Source organism: Hyla sarda, chromosome 1 (assembly GCF_029499605.1).
Source record: "Hyla sarda isolate aHylSar1 chromosome 1, aHylSar1.hap1, whole genome shotgun sequence".
In the NCBI taxonomy this organism is placed as follows: domain Eukaryota; kingdom Metazoa; phylum Chordata; class Amphibia; order Anura; family Hylidae; genus Hyla; species Hyla sarda.
Genome location: NC_079189.1, coordinates 109247574 through 109260616, shown reverse-complemented (window position 1 = coordinate 109260616; position 13043 = coordinate 109247574). Strand labels below are relative to the sequence as shown.

Sequence of the window (13043 nt, the reverse complement as noted above, 5' to 3'; positions counted from 1 at the left end):
TATCCCTTTAAACTAAAACTGTTTGTCTTGCAAATCTGAAATCCTCTGAATTTTTTTTGTCCAATTCAAAAAAGGTTTTTATTAAGCACAATTAGATGTACAACAATGAAACACAGAAAATCGTAACAGACAAATGGCCTTGGGAGGCCCAGAGAAAATATCAAGTGATGTTATCCACAAAACACACTTAGACAGAGTAGACAACATATGATGTCCATCAAGCAATTGTGAATATCAAGTTATGAGAAACACAAAATATCATGAAAAAGAGATCAGTAACCTAACCCTCCCACTGTGCGACCCAAAAGTATGGCCTAAATGTGAGCTTAATGGCAGGGGAAGGGTGAACAGGAAGGTAGAAGGATCACTAATCTCCTAATATCGATCAAGCTAACATATACACAATAGAACCATCACCTGTCTACATGATGGCCATAGCAGTAAAAAACTGTGTAAGGTAAAACAAATAGGGGAGAAAGGAAACAGTATCACAAAGAGGAGGAAAGGAAGGGAAAAAGAGAAAGGAGAAAAGAAAAAAAAAGGGGTGGGGGGGTGGGGAAAGGAGATCAAGGGGCATCTCGGTGCAGGACCCAACCGACACCCAACGCCCTCACCACCCCACAGGGGGATTAACCAGTTCAGTTGACCAAAGCCGGGCAACAAAGAGTCCGGAATTGGGGGGATGAGCAGAATTGGGACCATGGGGTCCAAGTGGCACCATAACGGTCCACTTCAGAGGGGAGGACCGCTAAGAGCTCTTCCATGCGCTGTGTGCGGGAGACTTCAGTCACCCATTCCTCCAAGGAGGGAGAATTTTGATCCCTCCAATGCCTGGGAATAACTGTTTGCAGCTTGAAGCAAGTGACGTGTCAATGACTTTTTGTATTTGGACTGAGCCATGGGGAACATATAGAGCAGAGTGGATTCAGGAGTGGGGGGAATCCTTACCCCAGTGACTTCCAATATGATCCTCAAAACAGAGTGCCAAAAGGGAGCCAGTTTAGAACAACTCCACCAGATATGCGTCATTGAGCCCACCACCGACTCACATCTCCAACATTGGTCAGATACTGAAGGGTAACACCTGTGTAGGGTCTCTGGGACCCTATACCACCTAGAGAGAATTTTATAACTCGTCTCCTGAGCTTTGGTGGCGATTACAGCTTTGTGAGATAGAAAAAAACATTTTGTCCATTGCTCAGTGGAGAAGGTGGAGCCCAATTCGGCCTCCCACGCACGGCAAAAATCCGGAAGGTACTCCGACCTCGAGGAAATCAGGAGACCATAGAGGACGGAGATAGAGTGGCGGAGACCCGAAGAGGCCGTGCACAACCGTTCAAAATGATTAAGGTCACAATGCAGAGAGTGGTCCGCAGTCAATGACAGATAAAAATGTCGAAGCTGAATATAGGCAAATGGACCTCGTCTGAAGGATGGACGTTCCTCCAAAATGGTCTCCAAAGGTTTCAGTGAGTCAGCCGTCAGTACGACAGAAAACCTGAGCGGGGCCGACAGGGAGGCTCCCAGGAACTCACCATTGGAGGACAATCCTGGGGGGAACAACGGATTGTCCGTTTCAGGCAAGAGAGGGCCCATGCGGCCGACCAGCGCCAATGAACCTCTGGCCGAGTGCAGGGAGGCTAGCGTGTGTCTCATAGAGAATGGGACAAAAAATCCATCACAGGAAGACGGGGACCAGGTCCAGGGAAGAGTGGAGAGGGCTCTGGGACATACCGCCTGTGCTTAAAGGACCCACAACTTGGTGGTGGTGCTATGAAAAATATCTAGTACACGGGAGTATGCACAGGCCAGGTAATATAAGTAACAGTCCGGGAGGCCCGCTCCACCTATCATTTTGGGCTGAGTCAACGTCAGCCTATTCAGTCGCGAATGGGCAGAAGACCAGACAAACCTCCCGAAGCACCACTGAAATTGTTTCCAGTAGGACATGGGGACTTGAATAGGGACCGTCTGCAACAGATATAAGAGACGGCATCAATGTCATTTTAAGAATATTGATTCTGCCAAACCAGGAGAAATCCTTCTGGGTCCAGGAGGCCAAGTCCACCTTCAACCTATCCAGCAGAGGGGAGTAATTCAGGGAAAACAAATCAGAGAGGTCTGGAGGAATCACTACTCCCAAATATTTGATGCCTCTGGGGGGCCAGGTAGAAGGAAAGGATGCCTGCAGGGATTCTCTTGTATGCTCTGGCAAGGAAACCCCCAACGCCTCCGATTTCGCTAAATTAACCTTAAAGTTGGACCACCTCCCAAATTCCCTCAAACGCGCCATCAAATTTGGTAGGGAAGTCGTCGGGTCAGATAAATAAACCAATAGGTCATCTGCAAAAGCGGAGCACTTATAGGTAACCCCACCTATGTCTAGACCGTGGATGTTAGAATCCCCTCTAATACCAGCCAACAGGTGTTCCATCACCAGAACGTACAAGAGGGGGGACAAGGGGCAACCTTCGCGAGTACCATTCAGGATAGAAAAGGGGTCAGACAGGAAACCATTGATTTTGAGTCGGGCAGTGGGAGAATGATACAGTGCCAACACTTTGGACATAAAGTTCGGGCCCAGGCCCACATGTTGTAGGGTTTGCGCCAGGGAGGACCAGTAGATGCGGTCAAAGGCCTTTTCGGCATCGAGCGAGAGGACCATAGTAGGAATTTTTTGGGAGCGAGCATAATGCAGCAGATCCAACATTTTAATAGTGTTATCCCTGGCTTCCAACATTTAGTCGGTTAGCTAAAAGTTTGGCATAAATTTTAAGGTCCACATTTAAAAGAGAGATGGGCCTATAGCTAGCACAGGAGCTAGGATCCTTCCCCGGTTTAGGGATAACCACCACATGGGCCAGAGTAGCCCCCTCAGGGATGGGGTGGGTCGGGGAAACTGAGTTGAAGGCGGCTAACATAATGAGGGATAAGGAGTCTAACAGGGTTTTATAGAATTTAGCAGTGAACCCGTCGGGTCCAGGACTTTTACCGCCAGGTAAGTGTTTAATAACATGTGCGAGTTCTCCTGAGGAGAATGGAGCATCCAGTGCCTCCAACTCCTCAAGCGGCAGAGGAGGGAAGGGGGATTGTGAGCTGGGGGACGGGCTGAGGGGAGGGGGGAGATTATACAGGTCCATGAAAAAATCACTGAATTCTGACGTAATGTCCTCTGTGGAATTAGGTTGTTGGCCAGAATGGGAGCGAATACTAGGAATGTGTGTCTGGGCCACAGCAGACCTCAACGCCCTGGCCAACATACGGACGCTTTTATTACCGAACTCATAAAATTTGCTTCTTCCCATCTGCAACCATCGCCCCCAAGAGGCCTCCAGCAGTCTCTTAACTTCCATCCTGGCCAACAATAAATCCCCCAAGACCGTTTGCGAAAGTGACCGCTTATGCACCAGTTCAAGGGTCGACACCTTGGCCAGGGCCTGTCTCAAGGTGTGGGCCTTCTCCCTTTTAAGTCGGGACCCATGTCTTATAAGTACGCCACGTAAGACACATTTAAGGGCTTCCCACTGAACAAAGGGGGTTGAAGGATCTACAGCATGATCGGTCACAAAATTGGCCACCGCTTCCTTCAGGTCCAACATACACAGCGGGTCCAGGAGCAGAGACTCATTGAGTTTCCATGACCAAGCTGATCGTTGCAGGAAAGGAAGATGAAGAGAGCAGAATACTGGTGCATGGTCGGACCAGAGGATGCTGCCAATAGAGGAGGATGCAAGCTAGTGTATAGCTCCATGTGGGACTAGAATATAATCTAACCTACTATAAGTGCCATGTGGGGAGGAGAAAAAACTAAAATCTTTGTCGCTAGGATGAAGAAGGCGCCATGAGTCGCACAATTGCAGTAAAGCGAGAGAACGCTTCACCCTCCGGATGGCCGAGTAGGAGAGACTAGAGCGACCAGTGGAGTTGTCTAGAGTGGGGTCGTGGGTGAGGTTCAAATCCCCGCACAGGACCACAGTGCCTTTCACCACCGGGAGGGCCCTGTCTATCAGGGAGACAACAAACTCAGATTGTCCCTGGTTGGGAGCGTAAGCATTGATAATAGTGAAAACCCTACCACTGAACGACAAGGAGAGGATCACATAACGAGCCTGAGGATCTAGAGTGACTGAGAGAATCTGGTGTGTGAGAGACTTATGTAAGGCTATAGCCACCCCTTTGGATCTAGAGTCGTGATTATTGGCGCAAAACCATGTCTAATAGTGCCTATTTTTGAGGGTCGGGGCATGATTCACTTTGAAGTGGGTTTCCTGGAAGCACGCTATGTGGATTTTACGTTTATGAAGATGCTGCAAAATTTGTGTTCTTTTAGCGGGTGTATTGAGACCTTTAGCATTAAACGAAGCAAAATTTAGATCCGCCATACTGGTAAGGGAAGCGCGGCGAGGGTCGGGCCCGGCACTAGGGAAGGAAAGAAAAAATAATAAAATGCAAAAAGAAAAAGAAAAGGGTGAAGGGGAGAGGGGGGAAAGAGGGGGAAGAGGAACAGAGAGACAAGGATGAGAGGAGAAAAAAAAAACCCAGAGAACAAAGACAGAGAGACAGGAAGAGAAGAGGACGAAGAAGAAACAAAGCAGTAGCAACAGGTAACCTGTTGCAGCACCAACCAAAGCTCACTCAAGGAAATCAGCAAACTGAATACTGGGGCAGACCCGATAAATTCACCACCCTACTGGGGGAAAGTGGTAGACTCTAGGACTCATATAGGGAGCCCCAGGCCAACCACACCATACAAGCAAAAGCAACAATTAAAGTTGAAAACTTCCTGGCAAGAGAACAAGTGAAAAACAGATAGACTAACACAGCAAAAAGGGCGGTCCCACCGTATTACATATATCTACGTATAACAGAGGGGTAAAAGAGGGGGGGGGGGGAATATACTGCCTCTCCCAAGGGCGGGGAGGAGGGTTCAAACAGCATGACATCCCAAGACTCTGGGTGGCACAGGTGAGTATAACGGAAACCCAACTAGCCCTCCCGCCTCTAAACATCAGAAGTACCCCCTTAAGCTGTCAACATAAGAAAACACAAAATCATGGAACAATGCAAAGCACATCGGGATCATAATGGGCAGCAAAGTAAAAAACAGTTAAACTATACTTGCAGCTACATGTCCATAGGTTCAGGGCGCAGAAGAGGAAGGGCCCTCCGACCGGGAGGGGACAGCTCTCGGCCGGGATGGAACCGGCTCCCAGCGAGTAACAAGGCGCTGACGACGGTTGGTGCGTGGTGGAAGTCCCTGTCGAGCTTGTTTATGGTTCCTCTGAGGGGAGTGTATCAGGGGCCGCTTTGCACCCCCAGAGAAGACACCAGGTCAATCTGGTAGAGAGATTGAAGGCAGATCCAAGTCCCGAAGAAACCCTGGGACGTCCTCCGGGGACCTGATGGAAAAGGTAGTCTCGTTCCTCCGCACCAACAAGGCAGATGGGAAGCCCCATCGGTACGGGATGTCCCTTTCACGAAGTACTTCCAGAATGGGTTTTAGGGTTGCCCTCTGCACCAGGGTGTGGCGGGAAAGATCCGGGAAGAGCTGTATTTGTACATTGTTATAGAGAACGCGCCGGCGCGCACGAGCCGCCCAAAGAATGTCCTCCTATATACCATAAAAGTGTACCCAGCAAATCACGTCCCTAGGACGTTGGTCATCTGGGCGGGGGGTCCAAGAGCCCGGTGAACTCTGTCCAGCTCAATATGGGCGTCTGGGGCTCGTTCCAGCAGGTCATTGAAGATAGCAAAGGTTGCCGAATACAAGTCCTCAGGGCCCACCACCTCCGGCAAGCCACGCAGGCGAATGTTATTGCGCCTGTTTCTGTTTTCTACATCGTCCAGATGTTGTTGTAAGGTGAAAAGCTGATCCGAGTGTGTTTGTACAGCCGCCTGTAAAGCTTGGATAGTGGAAGTAGTAGTATCCTGAGCCGACTCAACAACCGCAACTCTAGTTGAAACTGCAGACAGGTCAATGCGGAGTTGTGCGAATTCTTGCTTGCACTCCATCAGGACTTGCTTGGTTAGTGAAGAGAAGTCCTCTTTTGTGGGCAAGGCGGCAATGAGAGAACGTAGGTCTGCCAGGGTGACCAACTGATCTCCAGACCCGGGCATATAAGGGGCACGGGGGGTAAGCAGCAGAGGTGTCGGAGAGCAGGATATCTCACCAGGACTGGCCGGGAGGACCCCAAAGATCGGGGGGGTTCCTTGTAAGCTGAGAGGGGGGCCCCTGGAGGAGAAGGTTGCTTCCCCAGCATGTGAACCCAGGGCAGGTACTGGAGAGTCCGGGGGAGGCAAGCCCCTGGCGTTCAGAGGGGGGTCAGCAAGTCCCCTGGGAGAGGAAGACCAGGAGGACCTAGAGTGCCAGCATGGGGAGGCCGGGGCAGGAGCCAAGTGGGGTGCAGGGTTCATTAGGGCCACAGGGCCGAAGATAGTGGCTGGAAGAGAGTCCTTCACTGTGGGGAGAGAGCACCAATCCACCTCCTGACCCAGTGTAACTATCCGAGCAGGAGGCAGGGAGGAAGCCGGGTGCTGGATCTGCACAGGGACAGGAGGCTGCAGGAGGGCCACGGTCGCCCGCGTCTCCAGTTCTGTCATCACTACTACCTGGGGCAGCAGGGCACTGGGAGCGTTGCACGGCCGGTCCCCGGAGGCCTCCGGTGTAGAGGAGGAGGTCGCTACAGCTGGAGAGGCGGCAGGGGTGCCTCCTACCTGTATCAGAGCGCTGAAGGTCTGGGACGAGGAGCGGGAGCTGTGCCGAGTCAGTGGCAGGGAGGCCGCCAGCGAGGAACCCGGCAGCGGCTCCCCTGCAGCTGGAGAAGGGGCCGCTGTCTGCACCTCCAGGGTGGCAGTCGGAGGAGGAACAGCAAGGTCCGGCACGTCCATTGCAGGTACGTCATCCGCGGCATGCACGAGGCCGGAAGCAGCCGCCATGAGGCCTGGCGGCACCGAGGAACTGCAACGGGGCTGCGACCTCGTAAAATAGGTTTAAAGATCCCGAAGTGGGGACAGGGGTCTGGTGCTGGCTTTAGCCTTCTTTCTGCGCTGCGTTTTCCCAATATAGGAGGCCAGGAAGGGGTGATAATGACGGTGAGGGCCCGGAGCTCCTAGAATGTGCGACTTCACGCTGCCATAGCTAGCCACGCCCCCCAAATCCTCTGAATTTTCATTTGACATTCATTTATCTTTAACATAACATGGAGCAAGATATAACAATAAGTAAAATTTTGTGATCTAAGACACTTTTGGCCTACTCACAGGATACAACATATTAAAAATTATTACATAACTTCCATTACATTTTTTCCTCCTTACCTTTCAAAAATCATAATTCTTTCAATTTTGCACCTAAAAATCCATATGATGGCTTATTTTTTGCGCCATCAATTCTACTTTATAATGACATCAGTCATTTTAACCAAAAATCAACGGCGAAACTGAAAAAAAATCATTGTTCCACAAAATTTAAGAAAAAAACGCCTTTTTATAACTTTTGGGGGCTTCTGTTTCTATGCAGTAAATATTTCAGTAAAAATGACACCTTATCTTTATTCTGTAGGTCCATACGATTAAAATGATACCCTACTTATATAGGTTTGGTTTTTGTCGTACTCCTGGAAAAAATCATGACTACATGCACGAAAATTAATACGTTTAAAATTGTCATCTTCTGACCCCTATAACAGCCAACTGAGCTAGCCGGCAGTAGTTTAGTTTCACTTTAGACGCGGCGATCAACTTTGAACGCCGCATCTAAAGGGTTAATAGCACATGGCACCGCGATCAGTGCTGCACGCTATTAGCCACGGGTCCGGCCCTGAGTCCTTAAGTGGTTAAATGCTATGCATACTGCGCAAGACAACTTGTTTGGCAGTTCTTGGCTTCCTAACCACATCTGGCAGCGTCAACAAGGATCAGTGGAGCCAGGAGAGGGTCAGACCCTTCATCTTGAGTGGGGCAAAAAAGTATTTAGAATACTTGTGAGAAAAAAGACCAATGGATCCAGGCGCTGCTCTATCCAGGTATACACAGGATGCAGGTAAGTGTTCTTAATCAAGCAATTTTATTGAACACAAAAACAACAAAAGGATCATGACGCGTTTCGGGGTAAATTCCCCTTCCTCAGATGATCTAGGTGCTGCTACAACAAGCACCCTTTATATAATGGCAAGGTGGAGGAGGTACAGGTCAGGAAGGGGTGGGCTGAATGTGATGTCACATCCAGTCCACTTACAAAAAACTTAATTTACATGTAGAAACAGCAGAAAATAATTATTGTCTAAAACATACAGGTGTGCGTTCGATTATGATAATAATATAACATCAATATAAACAGTACTAAGTGATATAACATGGGTGGAATCGGCAATGTGACAATCGGCAATGGGAACAACACCATCTATGGAAGAAAAAGGTAAAGTAAATACAAAAATAAATAAATGAAATGAAGGCAAGAGATATAAGTAATCCACAATATCCCATGTTAAAGGGTGGGAATAAAAAAATAAATAAATAAAAAAAAAAAATTAAAAAAAAATTAAAAAAAAAAAATTAATTAAAAAAATAATAAAAAAAAAAAAAAAAAAAAAAAAATAATAAAAAAAAAAAATTAAAAAAATAATAATAAAAATAATAATAAAAAAAAAAAAAAAAAAAAAAAAACGCCTTAGGATGTCCATATCGGGCGTTTCTAACAGCAACAACCACAAACTAAAATGTACCTTCTGAACACACATAATAAATTATTTAACACGCCAGAATAAATTAATTGATAGAAAATAATTAATAAAAAATGCGATGATCCCTATAAACAGTACATGATTACATAAAAAATGAATTGATATATATAAATACACAAAATAAATGTACATTAAAATACTAATAAAATTAAGTCTGGATCTTAATAATAAAATAGTATAAATAAGGAGTCAACGCTGTGACAGCTACTAACAAAATGTGATGATAAATACTTAGACAAAAGGCGTCCCCATCCAGTATGTCTACACAATCATATACCCATATCTAAAAGATTTAAAAAAAAAAATATAATAATTTAAAAAAAAAATAAAATAAAATAAAAAAAAAATAAAAAAAAAAATAAAAAAAAATAATGATAATTAATGGAAAAATAAAGCTATTTAGATGTTATAACCGCTGAATGTTGCAATATCACAAGGCAGTCTCCACCAACTCATTCAAACCAGACGGTACAAGGGTACGGAGTTTAAAGATCCAGAAATTCTCTCTCCTTCTCAATAAGCTGAATCTCTGGGAATTATCAAGTGCAATATTTTCTATAGCCTGAAGTTTCATGCAACTGAAATCAGACTGATGGTGGGTCAGCAGATGCCGAGATACACTATGCAAGGTGAACCCTAAATTTGCATTGCTACGATGTTTGTTGATCCTCTCCCTGAGGCATTGGGTAGTACGACCCACGTACTGTAGGCCACATGGACACTCAAGGAGATAAACAACAAACCGTGTGGAGCAATTAATGAATGTTTTAGTTTTAAAACTTTCATGGGAGACAGTGGAAACAAATGTTTTACTGCGACTCACAATTGAGTCGCAGCACTTACATCTGTTGTGTCCACATTTAAACGTCCCAACTGTGGTTAAAAAGGTCTCTGAAACCTTCTTGGGTGCCTTTAGTCTACTTGGCGCTAAAATATTCTTTAAAGTGCGGCCTCTTCTGAAAGTGATGCCAGGCTTAGGTGGTAGTAATGAATTCAAAAAAGGATCCTTACATAAAACATGCCAATGTGTATTAAAAATGTTCCTAATGGCCTGATGGTCCTGATTAAAAGTAGTAATAAAGTTGCCCGCCCAATCGGGTACAGTTTTTTGTTCCGTATGCTCAGTTATATCTTTTGGAACAAGACACTCTTTTTGGGTTAGGGGTCTGGCTCTATCAAGTGACGCTTTAACCAGTTTCCTTGGATATCTTTTAGCAGCAAATCTTGCTTCTAGTGTTTTACTTTGCTTATCAAAGTCGCTCTGAAGGGTACAGTTTCTACGGATCCTTTTAAACTGTCCGAAAGGGATATTAGTCAGCCATTTTTTAAAATGGGCACTACCAAAATCTAAGTAACTATTACTATCTACCGCTTTAAAGTGCGTCTTAGTGTGCAGTTTTTTGGACTCATCATGAAAGACTACCACATCTAGGAATTCTGCATGGTTATTGTAAACAGACTGCGTAAAATTAAGGCCCCATTGATTTAAATTAAGATCCGTTAAAAATCTATTGAGCTCCAAACTACCACCATCCCAGATAAAAAAAATATCATCAATATACCTTTTAAACAAATGACAATGTACAAAAAGGGGATGGGTATATATGACCGTCTCCTCAAAAAGCCCCACAAATAGATTCGCAAAACTGGGTGCCATCTTAGAACCCATAGCGGTACCCGTGTCTTGCGAGTAGATTTGTTTTTGAAACTCGAAGTAATTGTGTTTTAAAATGAACATCAGGCTTTCCAATACAAACTCTCTCTGGACATCAGGCATGTTAAGATCTCGTAATAAAAACAGTTTGACAGCGTTTACTCCTAATTCATGGTCAATCACCGTATACAAAGAAGAAACATCCATGGTGACCAAAAGAAAATGGTCTTCCCATGTTGTATCAACCACACTGTTAATAAATTGAGCTGTGTCTTTTAGAAAGGATTTTAAGCCTATCACATGTTTCTGGAGTAATAAATCCACATAGTGTGACAAATTCGCGGTCAGGGAATTAATCCCTGACACTATCGGACGACCTGGGGGGTTCATGACACACTTGTGGATTTTGGGTAAAAAGTAAAAAAGGGGAAGTGCGGGTTCTGTAACTAGTAGGTAATCTTTTTCTGACTTGGTAAGAACACCTTCCGTATAGCCTTTCATCACCAAAATATGCAACTCTTTCAAATAAATAGTAGTAGGATTAAAAGAAAGGGGTCTATAAAACTTAGTGTCTGATAGTAGTCTGAGTGCTTCTTTAATATAGTTGTCCCGGTCCATGATAACAATTCCCCCCCCCTTATCTGCAGACTTAATAACAATGTTTGCATTGTCCGCCAATTGTTTGATGGCCAAAGCTTCCTTCTGATTGATATTACTGGGCTTTTTCTGGTTGCCTTTAGAGAGACCCTCTAGATCAGTGTTGACCAAAGCAAAGAAGGTCTCAATAAAGCAACCCCTGGCTTGCAGGGGAAAAAAAGTAGATTTAGGGCGAACCCCAGTGCAAATGGGGGGTGGATCCAGGGTCTCAACATAAGTGGTGATGGGGTTATACTCAGAGTTGGTGGGGCCCTCTGTGTCCTTCATAGCAAAAAACCGCTTGATAGTTAACTTCCTAATAAAATTATTAAGATCCATAAATAAATTAAAATTATTGGACTTATCAGTCGGACAGAAAGATAAGCCTTTTCTAAGTACATCTAACTCAATCTCATCCAAGATATATTTAGACAAATTAAAAATGTTCACGGTAGTTACCGTTTCTGTAGTTGATTGTGATGGTTTGTTCTCTTTTTCTTTTCGTCTCTTACCTCCTCCTCTGCACCCTCTTTTCCTCTGTCTTTTCTTTTTAGACCTAATGGTGGGGCTACATGTACCGTCTCTACTGGCTGGGATTCCAGTGTTTTCAAATTGGGAGGGGTAATGTTCACAATTTGAGGAAGCCCTAAAAAAGCTGTTGTGTTGGCTTGGATGGAGTCATCTAGATCTCTCTAAAGGCAACCAGAAAAAGCCCAGTAATATCAATCAGAAGGAAGCTTTGGCCATCAAACAATTGGCGGACAATGCAAACATTGTTATTAAGTCTGCAGATAAGGGGGGGGGAATTGTTATCATGGACCGGGACAACTATATTAAAGAAGCACTCAGACTACTATCAGACACTAAGTTTTATAGACCCCTTTCTTTTAATCCTACTACTATTTATTTGAAAGAGTTGCATATTTTGGTGATGAAAGGCTATACGGAAGGTGTTCTTACCAAGTCAGAAAAAGATTACCTACTAGTTACAGAACCCGCACTTCCCCTTTTTTACTTTTTACCCAAAATCCACAAGTGTGTCATGAACCCCCCAGGTCGTCCGATAGTGTCAGGGATTAATTCCCTGACCGCGAATTTGTCACACTATGTGGATTTATTACTCCAGAAACATGTGATAGGCTTAAAATCCTTTCTAAAAGACACAGCTCAATTTATTAACAGTGTGGTTGATACAACATGGGAAGACCATTTTCTTTTGGTCACCATGGATGTTTCTTCTTTGTATACGGTGATTGACCATGAATTAGGAGTAAACGCTGTCAAACAGTTTTTATTACGAGATCTTAACATGCCTGATGTCCAGAGAGAGTTTGTATTGGAAAGCCTGATGTTCATTTTAAAACACAATTACTTCGAGTTTCAAAAACAAATCTACTCGCAAGACACGGGTACCGCTATGGGTTCTAAGATGGCACCCAGTTTTGCGAATCTATTTGTGGGGCTTTTTGAGGAGACGGTCATATATACCCATCCCCTTTTTGTACATTGTCATTTGTTTAAAAGGTATATTGATGATATTTTTTTTATCTGGGATGGTGGTAGTTTGGAGCTCAATAGATTTTTAACGGATCTTAATTTAAATCAATGGGGCCTTAATTTTACGCAGTCTGTTTACAATAACCATGCAGAATTCCTAGATGTGGTAGTCTTTCATGATGAGTCCAAAAAACTGCACACTAAGACGCACTTTAAAGCGGTAGATAGTAATAGTTACTTAGATTTTGGTAGTGCCCATTTTAAAAAATGGCTGACTAATATCCCTTTCGGACAGTTTAAAAGGATCCGTAGAAACTGTACCCTTCAGAGCGACTTTGATAAGCAAAGTAAAACACTAGAAGCAAGATTTGCTGCTAAAAGATATCCAAGGAAACTGGTTAAAGCGTCACTTGATAGAGCCAGACCCCTAACCCAAAAAGAGTGTCTTGTTCCAAAAGATATAACTGAGCATACGGAACAAAAAACTGTACCCGATTGGGCGGGCAACTTTATTA

General features: G+C 44.7%; 1 protein-coding gene across 1 annotated transcript in view; it reads right to left on the bottom strand.

The window, feature by feature from the left end:
* Window positions 1-13043, bottom strand: part of LOC130357354 (EF-hand calcium-binding domain-containing protein 6-like) — a 251524-nt gene that overhangs the window by 74718 nt on the left and 163763 nt on the right. The window lies entirely within an intron of this gene.